This window comes from Pleurodeles waltl, chromosome 6 (genome assembly GCF_031143425.1).
Source record: "Pleurodeles waltl isolate 20211129_DDA chromosome 6, aPleWal1.hap1.20221129, whole genome shotgun sequence".
Classification (NCBI taxonomy): domain Eukaryota; kingdom Metazoa; phylum Chordata; class Amphibia; order Caudata; family Salamandridae; genus Pleurodeles; species Pleurodeles waltl.
Window position 1 is genome coordinate 1,678,458,304 of NC_090445.1, and position 20,973 is coordinate 1,678,479,276.

The 20,973-nt window shown below is 41.6% G+C and overlaps 2 long non-coding RNA genes across 4 annotated transcripts in view; one reads left to right on the top strand and one right to left on the bottom strand.

The window, feature by feature from the left end:
• Positions 1-19,665, top strand: part of LOC138301340 (uncharacterized) — a 47,848-nt gene extending 28,183 nt beyond the window's left edge. For all 3 annotated transcript variants that reach the window (XR_011205089.1, XR_011205090.1, XR_011205088.1), the window contains exon 2: positions 15,747-19,665. This is a non-coding gene — a long non-coding RNA (uncharacterized lncRNA). The remainder of the gene's footprint in view (positions 1-15,746) is intronic.
• Positions 1-20,973, bottom strand: part of LOC138301341 (uncharacterized) — a 481,869-nt gene that overhangs the window by 22,708 nt on the left and 438,188 nt on the right. The gene's annotated exons all lie outside the window — the stretch shown is intronic.

The window sequence follows — 20,973 nt, forward strand, 5'->3', positions numbered from 1 at the left end:
CAGCTAATTATTTAGGCCAAACTCTCACATGAGAATGTTCAGGTCCATATAGTAAGGATTCTGCTTTGTGGGCATTTAGGCAGAGCGATGTGCTGCCATCCAGTGACTAATCGCCACTATACAAGATATTGCCGCTAATGTCCTGAGAGACCTTGAACCTCAATTTCTGTTATTGAGCAATCATACTGTTGGGGATTAATCAACTCAAAATTGTTGTAGAGCTGGTAAAAAGGATCCCTTGACTCATATTGCGTTTGATGTGGGATTTGAACTCATATTGTTTGACATACCTTTGCTTTAGTGAAATATATTTCCACCAAAATGGAGGGTGCATCCTAAATTTGTCCTGATGAAGACCCGATCTAAATGTTTTCATATGAGTCCACGGTATTTTCGCTTTTGTAATGACTTGAATGTATACTGAGTACTGACGATGAATGAGGAGTGATGCAACGTAACCCCTATAATTATTACACTTGTTGTAGATCTATTTACACTCTCTGAAGTACAGTGAAGAGTTTTGCTACCATTCCCATAATAACCATTTCTTCTCTACTTGTTGTGAGAGAATCAGCATGCAGATCTACAAAGATCTGTGTGTCATTTGTACACCTTTGACATCAGAGTCCATCGAACGAAATGAAGTGTGCAAAGGAAATCATGTAAATGTTAATTAGGGTGAGAATACATGGCATGCTATAATGTGCTGTGTAAATGTCCTTTGCTCCATCTAAACACCTTAGTAGCTGTTTAGTAGGAAAGATCTCAGCCATGCTAGAGCTCAATTACCCCCACCTCGGACTTCAGCCTTGCACGCAACCACCCATGGTCTATGGTATCAAATGCTGCAGGCAAATCTGAAAGGATTAGCAAGTTTGAATGAACTTTACCATGGAGTTGGAGAACATGTTCTCTAAACTGACTCTAAGTATATTGTATTAGACTCTAGATAATTCTGTAGTTTCTGTATAGCGACTGTCTCAATGACTCTAACCAAAAAAGTAAGAGCAGGATTTCTGCAGTGCTGCCAGAGAACAACCTTGCATTACAAATAGAAAGCCTGGGTGCAGGAGTAATGTGGAATAACGGGCTTTTTGGCCGCTTCATCTGCAAGGGCACAAGCAGATGCCTATAATGAAATCCATAGGCTAGATTCCTATTGAGCCACTAGAGTTGCACAAGAAATGTTGAACTTACTGTGGAAATTGGCACCAACATGTCATGGTAGTTGGTGGAGTCAAGCAAACAGCTGAGATATTGCAGCACCCTCATGTCATTAATTGCGAACTCCTATGTCTGCCGTTTTGTATAAGTAGGAATCGGAGTAGGAAAGTTCAGGCAGATGATTCCTTAACAAGTTCTCTCAGATCCTCAACTGGAGGGAATTAATAATGATGATCCTGACTGTGAAGGTGCTCTCTCCATTTCCAAGGATGGGTTGACAATCCGTCAGTTAAGTGTCAAGACCTACATCGATAATGATAGTAGGGCCATTGCCAGACCAGACTAGCACATGTTCCTCTGCCTTTTTCAATGAATTATTCGTTATCCGTTACTTAGTACTGCATCCAAAAATATTTCGGGCAATAAACCTGTAGCTTTGGCAGCTAGGGCTTAACAGATGAATGCACTGTCATTTTTTACAGCATAGGACCACAATGGCATCAGCATCTATGGTACACGTTAATTCAGAAGCTATTACAGCCACTCCTGCCTGCTTACCTTTAGATCTTCATCCCCTCTATTTGTCGGTTATTTACTTGTCAGCCCACCTCAGTCTTCAATTGATGGAAGGGAAATTGAAAGAGTCCAGCTGCAGAGAAAGGGCTGTTCAAGTATCTCTTGACATCCTGGATCCCGGGCAACCATTAATGGTGGTGAGCTATGTACTGTTGTCACTGGTCATATTTTACAAGTTGATGCAAGAGACATGGTCATTGGCCTTGTTTTGTAATCTACATAAGTTATTGAAGTTCCTCTAATATGTTTACACACAATGACAGCTTGGATTTTTTATGGTGCCTGAGGCTGGCCACAGGGGCATTTAAAGAAACCGTGGTAATACTTCTCAATCAATAAACCTTGGTGGCTCATTTGAAACATGGTGTTAGGAAAAGTAGGGCAGTTATGGATAACCCATTACCTTTGGCTGACTTTACCCTGGTGCTCTAGGAACTTCAGGACACTCTTATACACCACTAAAATCAGCAACTCTGGTGTGGATGTTTGTTGAGGTATCTTTTTTGGTGGCCTTTTACTATGGTGAGACATATTGAGGAGCTAGCTGCATTGGTTATTTCAGAACCATATCTACAACCTTTTGTCTCCATGGCATGGACTCGGGTCCAAATCTTAATTTTTGTTTTATTTGGAAGAGGATACCTTTCTACCTGCCTTCTCCAACATTGCTCAAATCAAGAGGATAGTTTATATCCAATACAGGTGATGGCATAAGTAAATAAAATACCTACGCCAAAATTGTTCTGGTTGGTTGATGGAGTCTCAGCACAAAACTGTTGGTTCACCTTGTAAAAAGTAAAGTAAAAGAGGACATTTTCTGTCCTTAATTGACGGGCTTGGGAGGGTGGTAATACTTAAAGCACAAAATGTAGCAGTGGTTCAAATTCATGATGGGCAAGTCCAAAGATTTTCCTTGGTATACATTTGCCAGGACAGCTCACTAGACCTCAATTGGAATTTCAACACATCCAGATGTGGTTCTTTGTTGAAAGTGTGCTCGGATCTATATCTCACAGAGGCTGTACATTTGCGGTCCCAAGTCAATTTTGCAGAAATTTAAGAAAAAATCTTTATGGCAAAAAAAGGCTTCATAGATAGATACACAGAATATGTCAATAACCAGTAAAGTTTCAAAAGCAGTACATTACGGAAACATATGCTATATATGTACATAGATGGACAGAGTTATGAAAATACTAAAACAGTAAACGTTACCCAATAAAGGAAAGAAATAAGAAAAGAAAGGAGAGAAATATAATGTTATATGGTGAAGCTAATATAGTAACAAGTGCATACAGAGTTGAAAAAGATTTACAAATATAAAACATGCTAAATGTACCAACTTTATAATTATTAAAAATATATATGTGGCCACGGTGACCCAGAGGACACTGCATGCATAGAGGACTTTGACTTTTGTTCCATTGAGCAGGTCCTGAGGTTGCAATCCCGTTCCAAACCTGGCTTCACCTGAGATCTGTCTCCAGCAGAGTTCACCATCTGCCAACTTTCATTGTGATACTATTCAGTCTTTCTATAGGCTCTGCAAAACTGCCATTCGAGTAGAGATGCGTACAAGTACCCCCACTCTTGGGGAAAAAAAAACACGTTAGACCCTGAAGTACTGTTAAATTACAGCCTAATTTCGCTGCTGGCCAAAACCCTAGAAAGCTTTATCAACAGCCAACTAATATCATTCTTGAAGACTCACTTAGAAGATCTTGGACTCTTCTCAATCAGGTTTCCGAGCCCAACACAGAACAGACATGGCACTGTTGGCAGATACAGATAATATCTGTCTCTCCCTTGCTGCGGGTTTCCCAGTAATGCTCGTACTACTGGATCTACCTGCAGCCTTTGACACTGTCTCCCACTCTATTCCTATCCGCAGACTCCATGCGGCAGGAACCTATGGCAGAGAGCTTTACTGGGTGAGGGACTTCCTCGATAATTGTACTCAAAATGGTTGTATGGGCCCTTTCAAATCCAGAATGATGCACATCAGCACAGGGGTACCTCAGGGCTCTTGCTTGAGCCTGCACTATTCAATGTCTATGTAGCTCTTCTGGCTCAGACTGTAAAAGCATGCTGAGTGGTGATTGTGTCATAGACAGATGACACGCAACTTATCTCCTTTGGCCCAATTGCAGACAACGCGAGAGCCCAATTCGCTGTTTGTTTGATAGAAATTGCTAACTGGATGGCTTCGAACAGCCTCCAACTTAACAGGGCAAAATCTGAAATTAGGCTATTTGGCAAAGCACAAGAGCTATGGTCTGCAGATTGGCGGCCCTCCTATCTCAGTCCGCACCTCTGCCCAAGCAAGTGGTGAAGAATTTGGGAGTAAAGATCGACCACACACTCTCTGTGAGAGACCAAGTTAGCTATAAATGTGGCATGTGCTTTGCCACTATGAGACTCCTAAAGAAAGCCTTCCCCTGGTTGCCCGTAGACTCCAGGAAACATCTAATCCAAGTTCTCATAATCAGTCAACTTGATTATGGGAACGCCCTTCTTGTTACCGCAAACAATACTCTGCTGTCCAAACTGCAAGTGTTCTGAATACTGCCACTCTGGTCCTCTGCAACCTACCTCTGCAGACTCCATCAATGCCTACTCTGAAAAACTGAATTGGCTGGCCAACAGGAAACTCACCATTTTCAAACTGTTGTCTGACACACAAGGCCTTTCATAAGGCTTCACCTGCCCTACTTCATTCTCGACTCGGATACTACCAGCCTCCTAGGCAGCTAAGGTCCTCAAATAAGGCTCTTCTCCGGACCACACACATTCACATGGCTAGACACGGTGGCAGGACGTTTTCTTAGTTAGCCCCATTCCACTGGACTAAACTGCCTCTCCATATACGTTCTAGCTCCGACTTCCGGGCCTTCAAGAAGAAACCTTGTTGTTCTGCACTTGCCTTGCCAACATCACAAGTGACGAGATACTCCTTTGGGAGTGATTTGTGTTCTATACTAACTTCAAGAAATAAATAAGTTAGTGAAAATGTGTAGACTAGAAATATTAATGTTTAGAACATCTAAACATCTTAAAGTCCATAAACAAACATCTCAAAGGACTTTGGGGACCTCTTCAACAGCTGGTTGATGCAGGTTAGAAGATTTAGATGATACATCGAAGAAGACAAATATAGGTGGCCAGAGTTTTTCTCGTTTGATGGCAAGTGAGATAGGGTGTACTCTACAATCAAAGGATAGGTAAACCCTAGCACTATGCTTGAAATAAATGTTTATAGTGCTCTTCTTTTTAGCTACTTGTTGAAAAGCAACTGCAAGCATCAATTTTATAATATCAACAAATGGTGAATAACATTTCCAGTTATCAGAGAGGCTTCACAGGCTTGTGTAACAAAAGGGATGATTAACACAGAAAACAGAGATTATCTGTTTCCACACTTTTAACCAGAGATCATGAGGATTTTGACAAGTAAATAGCATATATTTAAAATGAGAATAACTAAAATTACATGGCCAACATAAATGACTAACAGTAGGATTCACTTTGTTTAAGGTTTTTGGCACAATCATAAGTTTATGTCAATAGAAAATAAGGTTTGTATAATTTTAGCAGAATTGGAGAAATTCTGATTTTTAAGCCAAAATGTATTCCTTAAGCTAATTGGCCAAGAAACCTTTAGATCCTCCTCCCATTGCTGTTCCACATCTCTTGTTTTTCTAGTACTAGGGAAAATATGAAGAATTTCAGAGTAGTCCTCAAACATTGCATATTAGTTGGAAAAACTTCTCATATGTCCCAATTTAGTTCATAACCAGAAACGACAGAAACATAATTGACTTTCTCCATGAAGGCAGGCAAAAACGCTGAAGTTTGGCATATATGAGAATGTCATCAACAAACTGAAATCTTGACTTGTTTATAACCATATTAAAATGCCTGTATAACACAGCACTGCCCTATTCCGGAAAGAAAAGGTTCTAGACCAATATAAAAAAATGGAGGGGATAAGGAGCAAAGCGACCTAACTCGTCTATGCAGGTTAAAGGGTGGGCAAACACGTTGTTTACAAAAATGGAAATTGAACCAGATGAATATAATATAATTTGATTAAATTCATAATTTTGGATCAAAGCCACACCATTAAAGAGACTTATGAGTATAATTGAAGTTCATGCAATCAAACGTGCTCTAGCATCAAGAGTTAAAGCTGCTAATGGATGGTTATACGATTCTGATTTACTTGGAATGTTAAAGAATAGTCTACTACTATCCGAAATGAGTCCACCTTTAAAAAAATCCTGATTGCTCTTTTCCTACTAAATTTGTAATAAGGGATCAAGGGAGCAATAATTCTAGCAAAATCAGTATTCACTAGTGAGCTTGATCTATAATTTTTGCAAATTTAAGAACCTCTGCTTTTTCTATGGATAAAACAGATTAGGGTGTTCTTGGAAGGCACTGTCAGCTACTTGATTATGTAAGAAAGTTAATGTACTTTAGTAAGAAGCAGTTTGAAAAATATAGATAAAATGTAATAGGAAGACCATCCATTCCAGGTGCTTTATCTTCTTAATCAAGTTTATTGCATTGGCTAAATCTTGCATTGATAGATCATTTTCTAAGGAAGAGAAATCTGTAAGTGGATCACATTCTTTCAGAACTGTTGAGAGATAATTGGGTCTGATGTCCTGTTGCATTTGCTCTTTCAGCTGTATATAAGTTCTGCAATTTTGCAAATTCTGGAAATATTCTGGAGTGTATAAAGGTAGGTATATTATCTTGCAAAATACTCTATTGTGACAGTCTTTTTTTTTTTTAAAGTTTATGATAAGTAGCTAAGAGTTTAGCAGTCTTGTTTTGTAAACCATATGTGATAAGTCTATAGGAATCAGTATTCTCTGTAGCTTATTTATGAAATTTACCATTCATTAATTCATCTAAGCATTTGTTGGATTTTGTTTACTTATAATTTTCTTCTTTTTATACAAAATTAATGATAACATATCTGGCCAATGACTTGTAGGATTATTGTCCCCCGCCATTTTAGTCCTGATGAGGTCTGTTTATCATAATTGACAGATGTGATAAATGCTTTTAAATGTAATATAAACTAATGTGGTGGTCTTACAGGCTACTGTTTGGATGGAATACATGAGCTATAGCACTACATGGATAAGGCTAATATACCTTGTGAAAATACATCCTCATAAGTGGTACTGAAGAAAGCCATTGTTTTACTGCAATTATTCATAACTCAGGGTCATGGGTTTATGGGTTGGTCTTGAGGCACAGTAAGATTACATAGACTTGTAGGAGTTCAAATGATATAGGTAGATATATTTTCGATATATTTCAGATCAAAACTTTCTTGGCAAACAATTCAAAATCCTGGGTGAAGGAGATAGTTACAAGGAGGGAATTATTAAATCTCCACCCTTTATTACATTTGGAGGGTGGTAATAAGTCCAGATCTAAAATGACAGTCATGGCCTTATATTAGTATTTTACCAATAACCGAGTTACGAATCTGTTGATACAAAGTTAAAGTAACAAATAAAGATACATTCTAGATTAGGAAGAATGTACTGGATAGAAAAAGGTGAATTCTCTCATAAAAGGGCTCCATAGTCCTCAGGTGTCCACAAAAGATTGTTGCTTTATAATGCTTTTGAATAGCATTTGCACAACATTGGAATCTCTGTCTAAAATGGTATGAATAGCAAGGTTATGATCCCCCGTCAATGATTAAATATTTATCTGAAAAAATAATTTGTATGTTAGTGACATTGTTCCAAAATAACATATCTGAGTGAATAGAACTATAAAAATTAAGAATAGATAAGGGAATGTTGTTAAATATTAACTTAAGACAACCCCATCTTCTATTAGAATCAGCTTCTCTTGAAATAAATGTAATATCAAGAGCTTTGCTGCATAAAATGATTATGCCACTCTTTTTTCCTGAACAGGTGGAAATAAAATATTATCCATTCAACCGTATATTCTCACAGCTTCAGTGTCAATGAAGTGAGTTTCTACAATAATTCAATATCTGCTTTGAGCTAAGTGTTATAAAATGCTGTCTTTTGATAGGGGAACCGATCCCCTTGACATTCCAAGATATAACTCTAAGCATCAATATAAAACCGAGTTCTCAAAATTAATATAATTTAAAAAAGCAGAACAAGGAATGGTTAAGAAATAGCTATATAATATATGCCATACATAGCTTAATGTGATATCTATGGAAACAAACCTATAAAGAGTGGATAAAAGAAACACAAAAGAAAAGAAACAAACCAGAGAATAAAATAAGAGAAAATACATAAATAAAAGTCATTAAGGCAGCTAAGAGCAAATATCACTTTTATCAGTTGGATCATAATCTATTCTTTCTCACTCTATTGAGGTCCCGGGTAAATATAAATAGTGCTTGTAAAGAGAATTGTAAAATGGTAAATGCAGCTTCTTAATTCAGTTTGCATTGTCAATCCATTCATGTAATTACTTAGTTCAGGCGAGAACATCTTTTAGTTGACCAGGTTACATTTTTCAAGCAGTTTGAAGTTCAAAAATAACTAAACGTGAAGACATATCGCCAAGAAATTAAATTGAGGTTTTCCTTAACGTGTACGCATGACAATGTTCTTGTAATTAAAAAAACTCTGCAGAGAAGATCTGATACTTTAGAACTCTCTGACAATGACGGATAATAAGTTGGGAGCACATGTCAAAGAAGTCCTAAAATGGTAGAGCATACTTCACGGCCATTGACTGTTGCTGCTGGCATAAAATATTCTCAAGGCTTCAGGCTACAGTTTTCTCTCCTTGACCACCACTGAGCCAGATTAAAGAGTGGCCTTCTTCTACTAGTGACAAGCCACGCCAGCCTTCATCTTTTTTGTTAGCATGATACATAAGGAAATGGAGTAGGAAAAATAAAGTTAAGTAAGGACTGCGTAGAGGTAAACAAATTAGGTGGAAATGACTGTTACCTTCCGGTGATCTACATTACCCTAAGGTACTACAATACTCTATGTCCATCTAATTGGCTGAGAGGCCCAGCCCCCTTTACCTTTTGGCCGAAATAAAGAGTGTCTGTCAGGCTGAGATAAAGGTCAGCCTGAAAGAGACTCTTCATTTTCAGGTCAGGCAGCCAGGTGCTAGACATGCTCTAAATGTCCAAGCTCCAGGCTGCCTGAGCTGAACTTTGCTGGGATGAAGAAGTCACACCTCAAACACCCAGCCCAGACTCCCTAAAAATAACAAACTCTGCAGCTTTGTGGTTCTTGCTGCTTCAAACATTTTGGCTGATAGTTTAAGGTTACGCAGGACCATCTGATGGGGTGTCTGATTTTCTGGAACTCTTTCTAGCTACAGCTTTCAGAATTGCCCCACAGAAGATGTTTTTTCTCTAGTTTGAAAGTAAAAACGTTCATTATATTGAACTGCCAGTTTCTAGCTGACTGTTTAACCTTGAGGTTTACCCACAGAGGGCGTCAATATCTCAGTCAACCATGTAGAGTAGACTTCGTAATTTTTTGCATTTCTAATAAGTAAATAAGCTGCATAATTTTCTTGTGTTGTTGTTTGCAGGATTGTTGTACATATACTAAATGCATTCTCTATTAGGCATTGAGCCAAGCCAGGCTACAAAGGGTGTGCCACAAATTCCTCACAGAAACAAGTTCTCCTTTGTGGGTCAGCTAGTTTGTGCCTTTTGCGATCTCGGTCACAGTTTCTATCACTTTTGTGGCCTGCTTATAAGTACCCAGATATTAAGAGTGACTTGAAGTAAAATGTGATACATTTCATAAAACAAAATAGCCTTTCTTACAGACAGATGAAACCCTATTGCAGCATAACCTGATCCTACCAGCAAATGAAACATAAGCATGAAGTTAATTTCTCACCCCCTCGTGCCATAAGTAAGCGTAGCAATTTTTCAAGTACTACTATATATTTATATTATTTGCAGTGTATTTAACAATACTTCAATCTCATTTAGGAAACTGTACAGTTATGGAATACCAATTATTTTCATCAAAAGCTGAAGTACCATAACTGATATTAACCCAGAGGATTTGCAGAGCACTCCAATCGAAGTTGCCAGTTGACTGCTGTCCCAGATAGAACTGCACATAGACTTTGGTATGATACTTCATAAAGTTTTATGGATCATGAATTAGGGCCTTATTACGACCCGGGGGGTCATGAGACCGACAGGGACGTGGTGGAGTTCAGACCGCCGCCAAAGCAGCAGTCCAGCCTCCACATTATGGCTGTGATGGAGCCGCCATGGTCGGACCACCGACATCGCCAGGTTGCTGCCAACCCGGCTGTCTGAATCCTTCAGGGCAGCGCTGCTTGCAGCCCTGCCCTGGGGATTATGAATCCCCATTCCGCCAGCCTTTGCATGGCGGTATCCCTGCCATGCAAAGGCTGGCAGAAAGGGAGTGCCGGGGGCCCCATGGGGGCCCCTGCACTAGTCATGCACTTGGCATGGGCAGTTCAGGGGCCCCCATGGACAGCCGTGTCATGCTTTTCACTTCCCAAATTACGACAGTTTTCTGAGCTGGCATCAATGTTAAGGCCCAGCAGGCAACTCTTAATGGGGCCGGCGGACGGAAGAATGGTGTGGCGGTCTTCCGTGCAATTAGTTTGGCAGGCGACCTCCACCGCCCGCCAAACTAACAATGTGGGCCTAAATGCCTTTAATTATTTCACACTGACCCTAAAGGTAAGCACCAAAAAAGCATTAGAAAGCTTGTGGCCAATTAGTGTCTTGGCAGGTGGGAAGGAGATGGCGGTACCCACAGAGCAGGCAATGACGATTGGAACTCTGACAAAACCAGTCTTCAAGAAGATTTAAGGTGTCTGGAAGGATGTCTGAGCTTGGACAAAATGTGCAGTGCAAAATCCTGGTGTGTACTCTATTATTTTGCAACGCCTAATGCCACTAAATCAAATTGTTTCAAAGGATGTAAACCTAACGTCTAACTGGATTTAATTTATTTGCTAAAAGTGGTACAATATTGTTTAAAATCCTTTCCCTATTCTTCCTTACCATTGGTTCAGCTTTGCTTTGTGCTCTGCTTGTATTGCTTCTACCCTTCACCAACATACCTTGTTGTTATTGCATTTGATGATGAAATACATTTGATAAGTTTGTGAAAATGGCAATCATGGTTCTCTCAACCACAAACAGCATTTCTCTTTGATTATGTTGTAACAGTAGTTACCTTTAAATCATACCAAACAATGATAAATGCAGACTCTTGTTGTAGGATGGCCAACGAGGAAGGCTAAGAAACTATCAAAGGACAACTTTTAATATATTGTTAGGTTGATTGGATTGGGACTGAAAACTAAAACATGCGTCTAAACAAAAATGTAACGTTTTGCAAAAGTACCTACTGGTGTATCACCAGTTGACTTTAATAGCATCTCTTTCTTAAATAAAATCACTTGTCATCTCCCAACCCAAAATGATGTATTCGCTTATGTCTACACAAAGTATCAAAACCCAGTTACTTACACAGAAGCAGAAAAGTACCCTCTGTACTAACCTTGAAGCGGTAGTCACCAGACAATACAAAATGGCAAACCACAAGAGTTTGAGGGGTGGGGATTAGAATCCGAACTCCTGCGAGTAGATCCTGTTGAAGGGAAGACCTTGTTACTTTGCTGTACCACAATGGCAAAGATAAATATTTATCCTACCAGAATCCCCTTAAAAGATTGCCTATTTAGACTTATTTGTGAATTTGAACCTACTACGTGACCAGGATTAGGGTTGAGAGATTTGAATCTTGGGATACGCTGAGTCTCTGTAAAAAAAAAAAAAAAAAAAATGGGTCATTATATATATATATATATATATATATATATATATATATATATATATATAACCTTAAACACTCCTTCCAATATCAGGAGAACCAGGACACCTCCTGGTCCATGAGTAAGGCTGTTGCCGAAACGCGTTGGATTTTGTGCTGAAATAAACTGAATTTTCATATTGGAGGTGTCCTGGTTCTCCTGATATTGGAAGGAGTGTTTAAGGTTATATTAGGGTCTCTCGGAACCCATCCAGGACCGCTGTGTGGAGCACCTGCATTCCGGGACTTGGTTACGAATATATATATATATATATATATATATATATATATATATATACACACGCAGGTCAGAAAGAGGATTAATGGTTTCAGTAATTGAAACTTGAGCTCAAACCCAGGGGGCTTTGGGCACAAAGCAGACCGGTTTAGCTTAAGAAAATATGTAAAGCATTTAGGAGTACCAAAATGGTTAAAAAGTTTTAAAAAAAGACAACACAATAAAAATCCCACTCCAATTTATAAAAGTAGACTGTATTCTAAATATCAAAATGACACCAAAATGCGAACAATCCAATAAGGGAAAAAAGACATGAATTTTCAAAACTGTAAATTAATACAGCAGCAAAAAGCCTTAAGTACCATCTACAGCAACCGAGTTGCACTTGACTGGGACCTAAGTGAGAAAGAAGAAACGTACTGGGGGCCTCTACTCCTCTTGTGAAGTGTACTGCTAGTGACCAAACACTGGAAAGGGCCATTAGCACTGAAATAGCTCTCACCGAGAAAAGGCTAAGCCTGAACATGGGCACGACTCCAGCACCTTCCCCAATGAACCTCTCTCAGACACATCCCTCGGCCTGGTGTCGGATTCACTTTTAAACCCTAATACACAACCCCCCGTTGCTATTAATTTATCTACTTCAGCAATTTGTGGAATTGCCAGTTCTCCATCTACAGACAATAAGGTAGTGAAGTGGGGAACTCACAGCAGGCAAAGAGCTATACCTGATAAGATAAACCAAGCAAGTTAGACTCTGATCAAGGTGTCAGCTTCTACTGTTTTTCCTCCTTCGTCACCCTTATTTGCAGGGGTTTCGAAAACAATTTTGTGTCAATTCGATCCCTTTAAGGAGGCCTGTTGTGCCAAAGTCCCCTCTTATTGATCAACTTAGAGCAAATGAGTCACAACTTGTGACCCTACCAAGGCAGTTCCCTCATAAAAGACACTGCCCAGCACATCACATTCAGGGACAACTACCAAACACCTGCCACCCATGCTTTCCTTCACAACTTTTCTAAGTCCTCCACATCTGGAGCACCTGGGCGCGTTACATCCGGTATAAATCATGCCAGTCCACTAGTTCCAAAGCCTGTGGTTAACTCTTTTTCTTGTCCGCAACCTTCTCCAGCAAATGAGATTAGTTCAAATCCAAAATTAAATGGTTCATCAGCCAGGCTAGTTTGAATTGTTCAGCACTCCGTCCATCATCCTTTCATGTTGCTAAAGTTGCCCTAAGTGGGAAGAGTATGCTCAGACGTGGGTCCTTGCTCACTGTGCCACTGGATTCAAGCGAGCCTGGCTGATGAAGGGTGAAACCCTAAAACCGGTCCCAGGATGCTTGTGTCCGGTCCAGGAAGGACCTGACCTGGCTGTTCCGGCTGGACTGTTCCCATGAGGAACAGGGTCAAGATTGATTTGTGCGTGGCTGGGTCCAAACTAGGGTGGCATGGTGAGCAAAAGAACTATGGATTAAACCCAGATCCGTGATTGGCGGTGAGTGTTTGCATTGTGTAGCACTCCGTCCATCAGCCTTTTGTGTTGCCTATTCTTATCTTCTCCTGATGCGGTCTAGATGGAGGCTGCTTTAACATTACCACTGTCAGTCCATTCCTAAAGGAACAAAACCCTCACTGGACCCTACCAATCCAACTAATGGAAAATTAGGTTAATTCATGGCTTCAAAAATTGCTGACATAACAAAATTCAACATCCCTTGCAAGCCAGTTTTGGACTGGAATTTACAACTGAACTTGTCATTCCATGTAGCACTTAGTGATCTATGGATGGTGGTTAACTATGGGGGAGAGCAGATCCTGATTCTCCTGGACCTTTTTAGTACCTTCCATACTATTGACCTCTCCATCTTCCCACAATCAATATAAAGTTTAGCCAGGGGGGGCGTATTGAAATGGAGAAGCTCCATTTGTTTACAGACAGAGTTCAGTTTGTATGACTGAAAAACTTTACTTTTCAACAAAGACCCCCTTTTATGGGGTGAGTACCACAAGGATCAATTCTGTCACAACTTTGTTTAACCTTTATCCATTAGCTTACTCTCTGTAAACGTTTTGAGTTTTTACTAAGCAGGTAACTCTGTTTGAATTTACGTTGATTGCCAATCTTAAATATGTCGAGGATACTCGCCTCTCAGTTCTTACTACTACTCAGAACTGGACGACTACACGTGTTTTGATGCTGGACCCCTACGAAGCCTTCCAGTCCATAACAAAACATCCAGATGAAGAAATTCTCTCTGACACCCCTCCATGGACAACTGCTCGTTGCCTACCGTCTGTAATCTGGATGTCCTACTAGACTCTCCAGCATGTTCTGAGTCTCCAATTGTTTCTGTCAATAAGTCACGCTTTTACCAACTTATTAGACTGAAACATGTTCTTCCTTTCCATGCCGTCTTCCATAAAATTGCAGTACCCAAAGCCTATATTCAGTCTAAGCTCGACGTTTGGAAATGCCATCAACCTTGTTCTGCCAAAACAAATAAAACATTTTCCCTCTAGCACATCTAAAGAACCATCATTAGAACTCTGTTCAATCTGAAAAAGATGTGAAATGTATCAGAATATAGAGAGCAACTCCATTGTCAAGCAAGCAAATAAACTCAAAAGTGTTACCCCTAAGTGCAAACTGGAAAATGGGGAGGTAGGACCTTTTCCACCCTTGATCCTAAATGCTGAGAATCCACCATATCCCCCTGAAAACTGCAGCTAATTTCCTTAATTTCTGGAAACAATTACCTGTTCCCACAATAACTGCTGTAATTAGGACTGGATGGTAGAATCTACTGTGCCTTGTCTGGAGACTTTGGTCTCAGAGATGGAGTGTAATATGAATAACTAAAATTAATAAATAAATAAATACAAGTCTAAAACTCATCTCATTGTAGTCTGTATTTTACAACTTCGATTTTACATTGTCTGCCATGCTTGGAGCAAGAATTGGCTCTTGATCTGAAATGATCCATGTTTTTTCTCAGAATCATCATTAGATTTAGACCACCTAGGATAGTCCTCTCGTTGGTCTGATAATTAAAAGTGAGCAGTGCAACTTATATTTTTTTCGTTCCAATAGGTTACTGTAGATCTTGAGATGAACAGTAGGTCATGGGCTCTGTACAGAGCGTTTGAATCTTAAACCTCAACAAAGACTACAGTAAAACTATTTTTAACTCTAGGTGTTCAAAGGTAGTTTTCAATGTTTCCCTGCACAAGATCAGGGGGCCACATTCCCCATCGCTAAATCCACTCCACTCCACTGCATGTTTGAGCATGCAATGTGCTGTGCCTCTGAACCTACTCTCAATTGCATCCAAAGATGTAGTAAGCTACCCTACATTTCAAAGGGAATTTTGGACATTTAGGCCCTCATTATGACATTGGCGGGTGGGGGAGGCTGCCCGTCAATGCCATACTGCCATCAGGCTGCCTGTGCGGCCTGAATCCCGCTGGCCCTATTATGGTTTCTCCACTGGGCCGGCGGGGAACAGGGCCTTAACATTCCAGTCGGCTCCTAAAGGAGCTGGCTGCAATGTGGCAGGGCAGCGGGTGCAGCAGCACCCATCGCTCATTCCACTGCCCGTAATTTAGGCATTGAAATGCGCAATGGGGCTGTGCATGGGGCCCCTGCACGGCCCATGCCAAGTCCCCCACTCCGACAGCCTTTCCATGGTGGTGTTTACCGCCACGGACAGGCTGGCAAATGGGGACCCGTGATTCCCAGGGCAGCACTGCGGTGTCGTCGGTTGTACCCTGGTCGCTCTGCCACGGTCATAATGTAATCATTAATCCATACATGTGTGTGTTAATGTTGGTGTTTCACTAACGCAATAACTAATGTCTATTAATAGCTTGAAATGCTGATGATGATGTTTGTTATATTTTTAGGGAGAGAAATCATGACCTCGGAAAGATGCTAAGGAGGAAAGGACCCATTCCTGCCAGTGTTGCTGTTTCCCTGGTTGACCAACAAGGAGATGGAACCAAGGAATGACCACACTTCAGCTGCTTCATCCGAACAAACATCCTTCAGACATGAGGATTCAGACTTTCTGCCCTCTGTGATTCTTGCTGCAGTGCTGTTCCTTATTTTTACCCTCGTCTCTACTCTTTTTCTGTATTCTGCTGCACACCAGGAACCCATTGATCCCCGCAGAAGAGTAATATGGTCCAATAGGTTCAACTCACAGGACCACAGAATTGAGAAACTCAGGCTGCTATTCCCAAGCCAGACAGAAAAAACCTGGTGGACTCTTAAGAAAAGTCTGAGCCAGCGGTGGCTGATAGAAACGCCCTCAACAGGGGTTGACCTCCCCTTTATTGCTATTGCACAAGAAGGTACAGCAAACTCTCTCCTTTGCCTTACAAAAAATATTATTTCATTGCTGTCGGAGTCAGAGCAAGTCCAATTTCCAAATATCAGAACTCAACAGGATAACCCAAGAATCATCTACTTCCGCCAGGGACATGGTTGCAGCAGTGAATTTCCAGTCCTGGCTATTGCCGTTGTTGCAAAGAGAAACGGTTGTGCACCTTATGGAATTTATCAGGGAATACACTGCTCCCGCGATGGAGGGGTCAATCTATGGAAGTCCACGTTGAGCCTGTGGATAGACAAGGAAAACTTTGCAGACAACATGATTCACAACTTAACATATGGCATTGCTTTGGAAATCTTAACCAGCGTCAATGTAACTGAAAGGGCGCCAGACACCTTTTGTTCAAAATCTATGGGGAACCTACCCATTCTACACATCAATTCTGAATATTATTTGGAAAGAGGCTTTGTTTGCTGATGGTGATAATGCAGTTCCCTCTCTTTCAAGAAGTTGAAATATTGAGGGTGGGGCGCTATAACGCTAACTCTGAACTTGCCTCCTTATCAATGTGAAATAAGTTTATTTTAAAAAACAACAGTACCCCAAGCACAATATGGTGGTCCATGACAGTGTTTGGTTAAATTTGTGAGAACAGCTGCATTAGACCTCTGACTTGACTTTGAGAAATGAAATGTGGGTGGTGGCATACGCGGAACAAAAATAAGAATTTTGAAGGTCAAAGGGATATAGTATACCTCTAATGCTTTGTGATACTTTTTACATTTGTTAAGAATGATGGAACATGAGGATCTCACGTTTCCAAAGTTGACAAGAAGAAACATATGGCCAATCGGTTCTGTTAATAGGAGAAAACGTTAAGAATGGCTAAGAGTGGCTGGTTAAAGTGACTACAGTCACCTCCTCCAGACAGGAGAACAGACTGGCGTAAACAAGAGTAGGGGATGGACTTGGGTGAAGGCAGCACGTGAGATGCAGATGTAATCATAGCTAACGCAAGAGGTTCTTACAGGGAGAGTGGACCAATTTTACTGGAGAATAATGATAAGGATGGGGGGATTAGTAGAAATGAGGTCTTGCTAAAAGAGAGTAGCTGTGAAAAAGTTCTATTGTTTGATCTCAAGTGTGCAGAGGCCAGTTTGGTCCACATATACGAAATTGGAATCTTGGATGCAAATTTAGGAATGTACAAAAAAGTCTGAAAGACAGTTACTATACCATGAAACCAAGGGTCTGGAAATAGGGGCTGTTCCATTACAGAAGAAGGATACAAAAATGTTCTGGGTTAGTTATCTGCCTAAGGAGATCAGTCCACCGACAATGTTGAATGTTCTGAGATTAAACTGCTGCATATTGCACAGGGATAAGCACACGAGCACCACCCTTTAAACGAGTGTCGAACAAAGATGAACTCAATGAATCTTCCCTTACTACATACATGTTCAGTGCTGTAATTGGGACAATTTCCCGAAAGTCCAGAGCTGAACATCTGTGTGGTGTTCAGCTATTACTTGATCATGTGCCCACAATGATGACCTGAGTCATGCCTTGAAAGAGTTGTCTTTCTCTCAGAATGCAGGTGTCAGCTTGGTACTTAGTCATTGTCCGTGTTGCTTTTTCCCTCTCACCTCCAGATCTCCCATTGTCCGTGTTGCTTCTTCCCTCCTACCTCGGCCTCTCCCATTGTCCGTGTTGCTTTTTCCCTCCCACCTCCGACTCTCCCATTGTCTTTGTTGCTTCGTCCCTCCCACCTCCGACTCTCCCATTGTCTTTGTTGCTTCGTCCCTCCCACCTCTGGCTCTCCCATGGTCCGTGTTGCTTCTTCCCTCCCAACTCCGGCTCTCCCATTGTCCGTGTTGCTTCTTCCCTCCCATCTCCGCCTCTCCCATTGTCCGTGTTGCTTCTTCCCTCCTACCTCGGCCTCTCCCATTGTCCGTGTTGCTTTTTCCCCTCCCACCTCCGACTCTCCCATTGTCTTTGTTGCTTCGTCCCTCCCACCTCTGGCTCTCCCATGGTCCGTGTTGCTTCTTCCCTCCCAACTCCGGCTCTCCCATTGTCCGTGTTGCTTCTTCCCTCCCATCTCCGCCTCTCCCATTGTCCGTGTTGCTTCTTCCCTCCCATCTCCGCCTCTCCCATTGTCCGTGTTGCTTCTTCCCTCCCACCTCCGGCTCTCCCATTGTCAGTGTTGCTTCTTCCCTCCCACCTCTGGCTGACCCATTGTCCCTGTTGCTTCTTCCCTCCCACCTCTGGCTGTTCCATTGTCCATGTTGCTTCTTCCCTCCCACCTGCGGCTCTCCCATTGTCCGTGTTGCTTCTTCCCTCCCACCTCCGGCTCTCCCATTGTCCGTGTTGCTTCTTCCCTCCCAACTCCGGCTCTCCCATTGTCCGTGTTGCTTCTTCCCTCCCACCTCTGGCCCTCCCACCTCTGGCCCTCCCATTGTCCCCGTTGCTTCTTCCCTCCCACTTCTGGCTGTCCCATTGTCCTTGTTGCTTCTTCCCTCCCACCTCTGGCTCTTCCATTGTCCGTGTTGCTTCTTCCACCCACGTAAGAAAAAAAAAAAGCACCGTCAGGAGGCCAGTGCTCGCCGTATTATAACGCTTCTTTTTTTAGCCTCCTGTTGTCTGTGTTGCTTGTTCCAATCCTCCTGTTTTCCATGTTTCCCACCCCCACCCGATATAAAAAAAAGAAGCTCTATGATGTGGTCAGCACTGGCCCCGCCATATCGGTTTCTTTCTAACTTTTATCCATGCTGCACAGCAGCACACTGTTCTACAGCATGGCTAAAAGACAATGGCAAAGCCGCTAGCTCCCACATGTGCAAGATCTATTGGCTTTGGCAGTGCTTGTTTCACATTATGCGAGCAAAAGCTCATTTTGCTTGGAACCACATATAAACACCCCCTTAGCCATCAAGGTGGTCTGACCAGCGACCCTTTGCTTGTGCTCCCAGAAAGGTTAGAAATGTTTGGGCACAGAGACTACAAGAACTGGGATGTTTTTATTTCAGACACGTGTCCTGACTGATTAATCAAAAATATTGATCCTGTTTATGGCAAGCCCTAGATTTGCGTTATCTGCAGGAGAAAGTGACTTAGAAATACCAGGCACATCCGTGTCACTGGGGCACCTTACACTCGGTTTTGGGCTTCCATTTTACAGCTTCTTCTTCTCAAGTGTTGGTATGACTGCTTCAGTGGGAGCAAACAAAATGGCAGCTCCCTGAACACGTAAATATTGCTGCATCAGATTTCAGGATGGAAAACGTGCCTCGTGAGATTCCGTCGCATGGCAGAGAGTTTGCTTTTGTAAATTAGGGGAACCTCTGGCTAATTCCAGGATGGTGTAAGGAGCCTGTCGAGCATGTGGATGAGCGAGCAAAGCGGATGCCTCATGACTTTACAGAAAAAAGTGCCTGAGGTGAAAGTAGTGAATTTTTAAATCCATTAAACTGTTTCTATTTTTCACTTTCTTTACTTCTTTCCTGTGGGCGGGTACAGGTGAACATTTTATTTCTGCACTCAGCTCTGAAAATCTATACCTAAGCCGTCCTGATACACACGAGGGCGGCTGAAAACTTCAAACGTGGCTTTGCGTAAATACATATGTTATGGTAAGAACGTGGAAAGTGTAATCGAAGATTCTGGCCTTTTGTTGCAAGGCACCAATGTGTGTGCCAGCTCTCGTAGTTGCTGTGTTTCACTTTGTTAGATTTAAAATGAAAATGTTTTTGAATGCAGCAGCCTTTAACTCCCAGATATAAAGACAATCCACCTTCAACACCCTTTCAACTGGACAGCCCCCCTTTACTCCATTTACAAAGTTTTTTTTATTTCACCTCTAGGACATTGTTCCACTTTTCTTGAAACTCAGCCACACTAACTTGAAAACATAAAGTGAGGTGACTTTCAGACTAAAGACGTATTACCGCCTCGACTGTCCCCAATGAGATTACAAGTCCCTCGGGAATCCTCTGGGTCGCGTATTTTCCACCCAAACACTTCACCTGCTGAAATACTGGAAAAGCGACGATTCTTGCATGTTATTCACAAACAAAACGATGACGCGATGCACTTTCTCACGGCCGAGAGTCACTGATGCCCTCGGTGTTTGTGACTCTGGCGGGAGGGGATTCCCAGGCCTTTCCAACTCGCTCAGTGTGGACACCTGCACGTCACATCCGGTTTTACCTTTTGCTGATTGACGTTTGAAAGCAGTGCACTATTAGTACCAACATGCAGAAAACAAGCTTAAGGCACATTTGTGTACGTTATTCCCCATTCTTTTGGGCGCAGGGATTGAACTAGTTAATATAACACAGGTATAAATGACCTTATTATTCTTAATGAATTCTGCAAGGGCCAGACTTACTGCATAACTGAAACCAATGATGAAATGTTTTTAAAAAATGGGATCTATTAGTGAAATTCCTCAATTCAGAGGACTGCCAGGGTCGAATTCGGAGAGGTCAGACATAGACTGGTTGGGCTTCAAGTGATGTGTTGCCTTCCCCTTCCTGACAATTCGCCCTGTTTATCTGTGTAAAGAGTCCAGTATTAATTTATACAGGGGTGGTTTTCACAATAGAAAGAACCCCAATGAATATAAACTATGATGCTCGCTTGAAATACAGGGCTTGCCAGACCCACTAAGCTGCCCTTGGGCCTAACATAGACCCTTTTTGCAGACTGCAGGATTCCACGGATTTTGGGTACTCAATGTTCACATCATGGTCGTCTCCTCACTATGTACTGGGGTGCTGAGGATGTAGCAGGTTTGA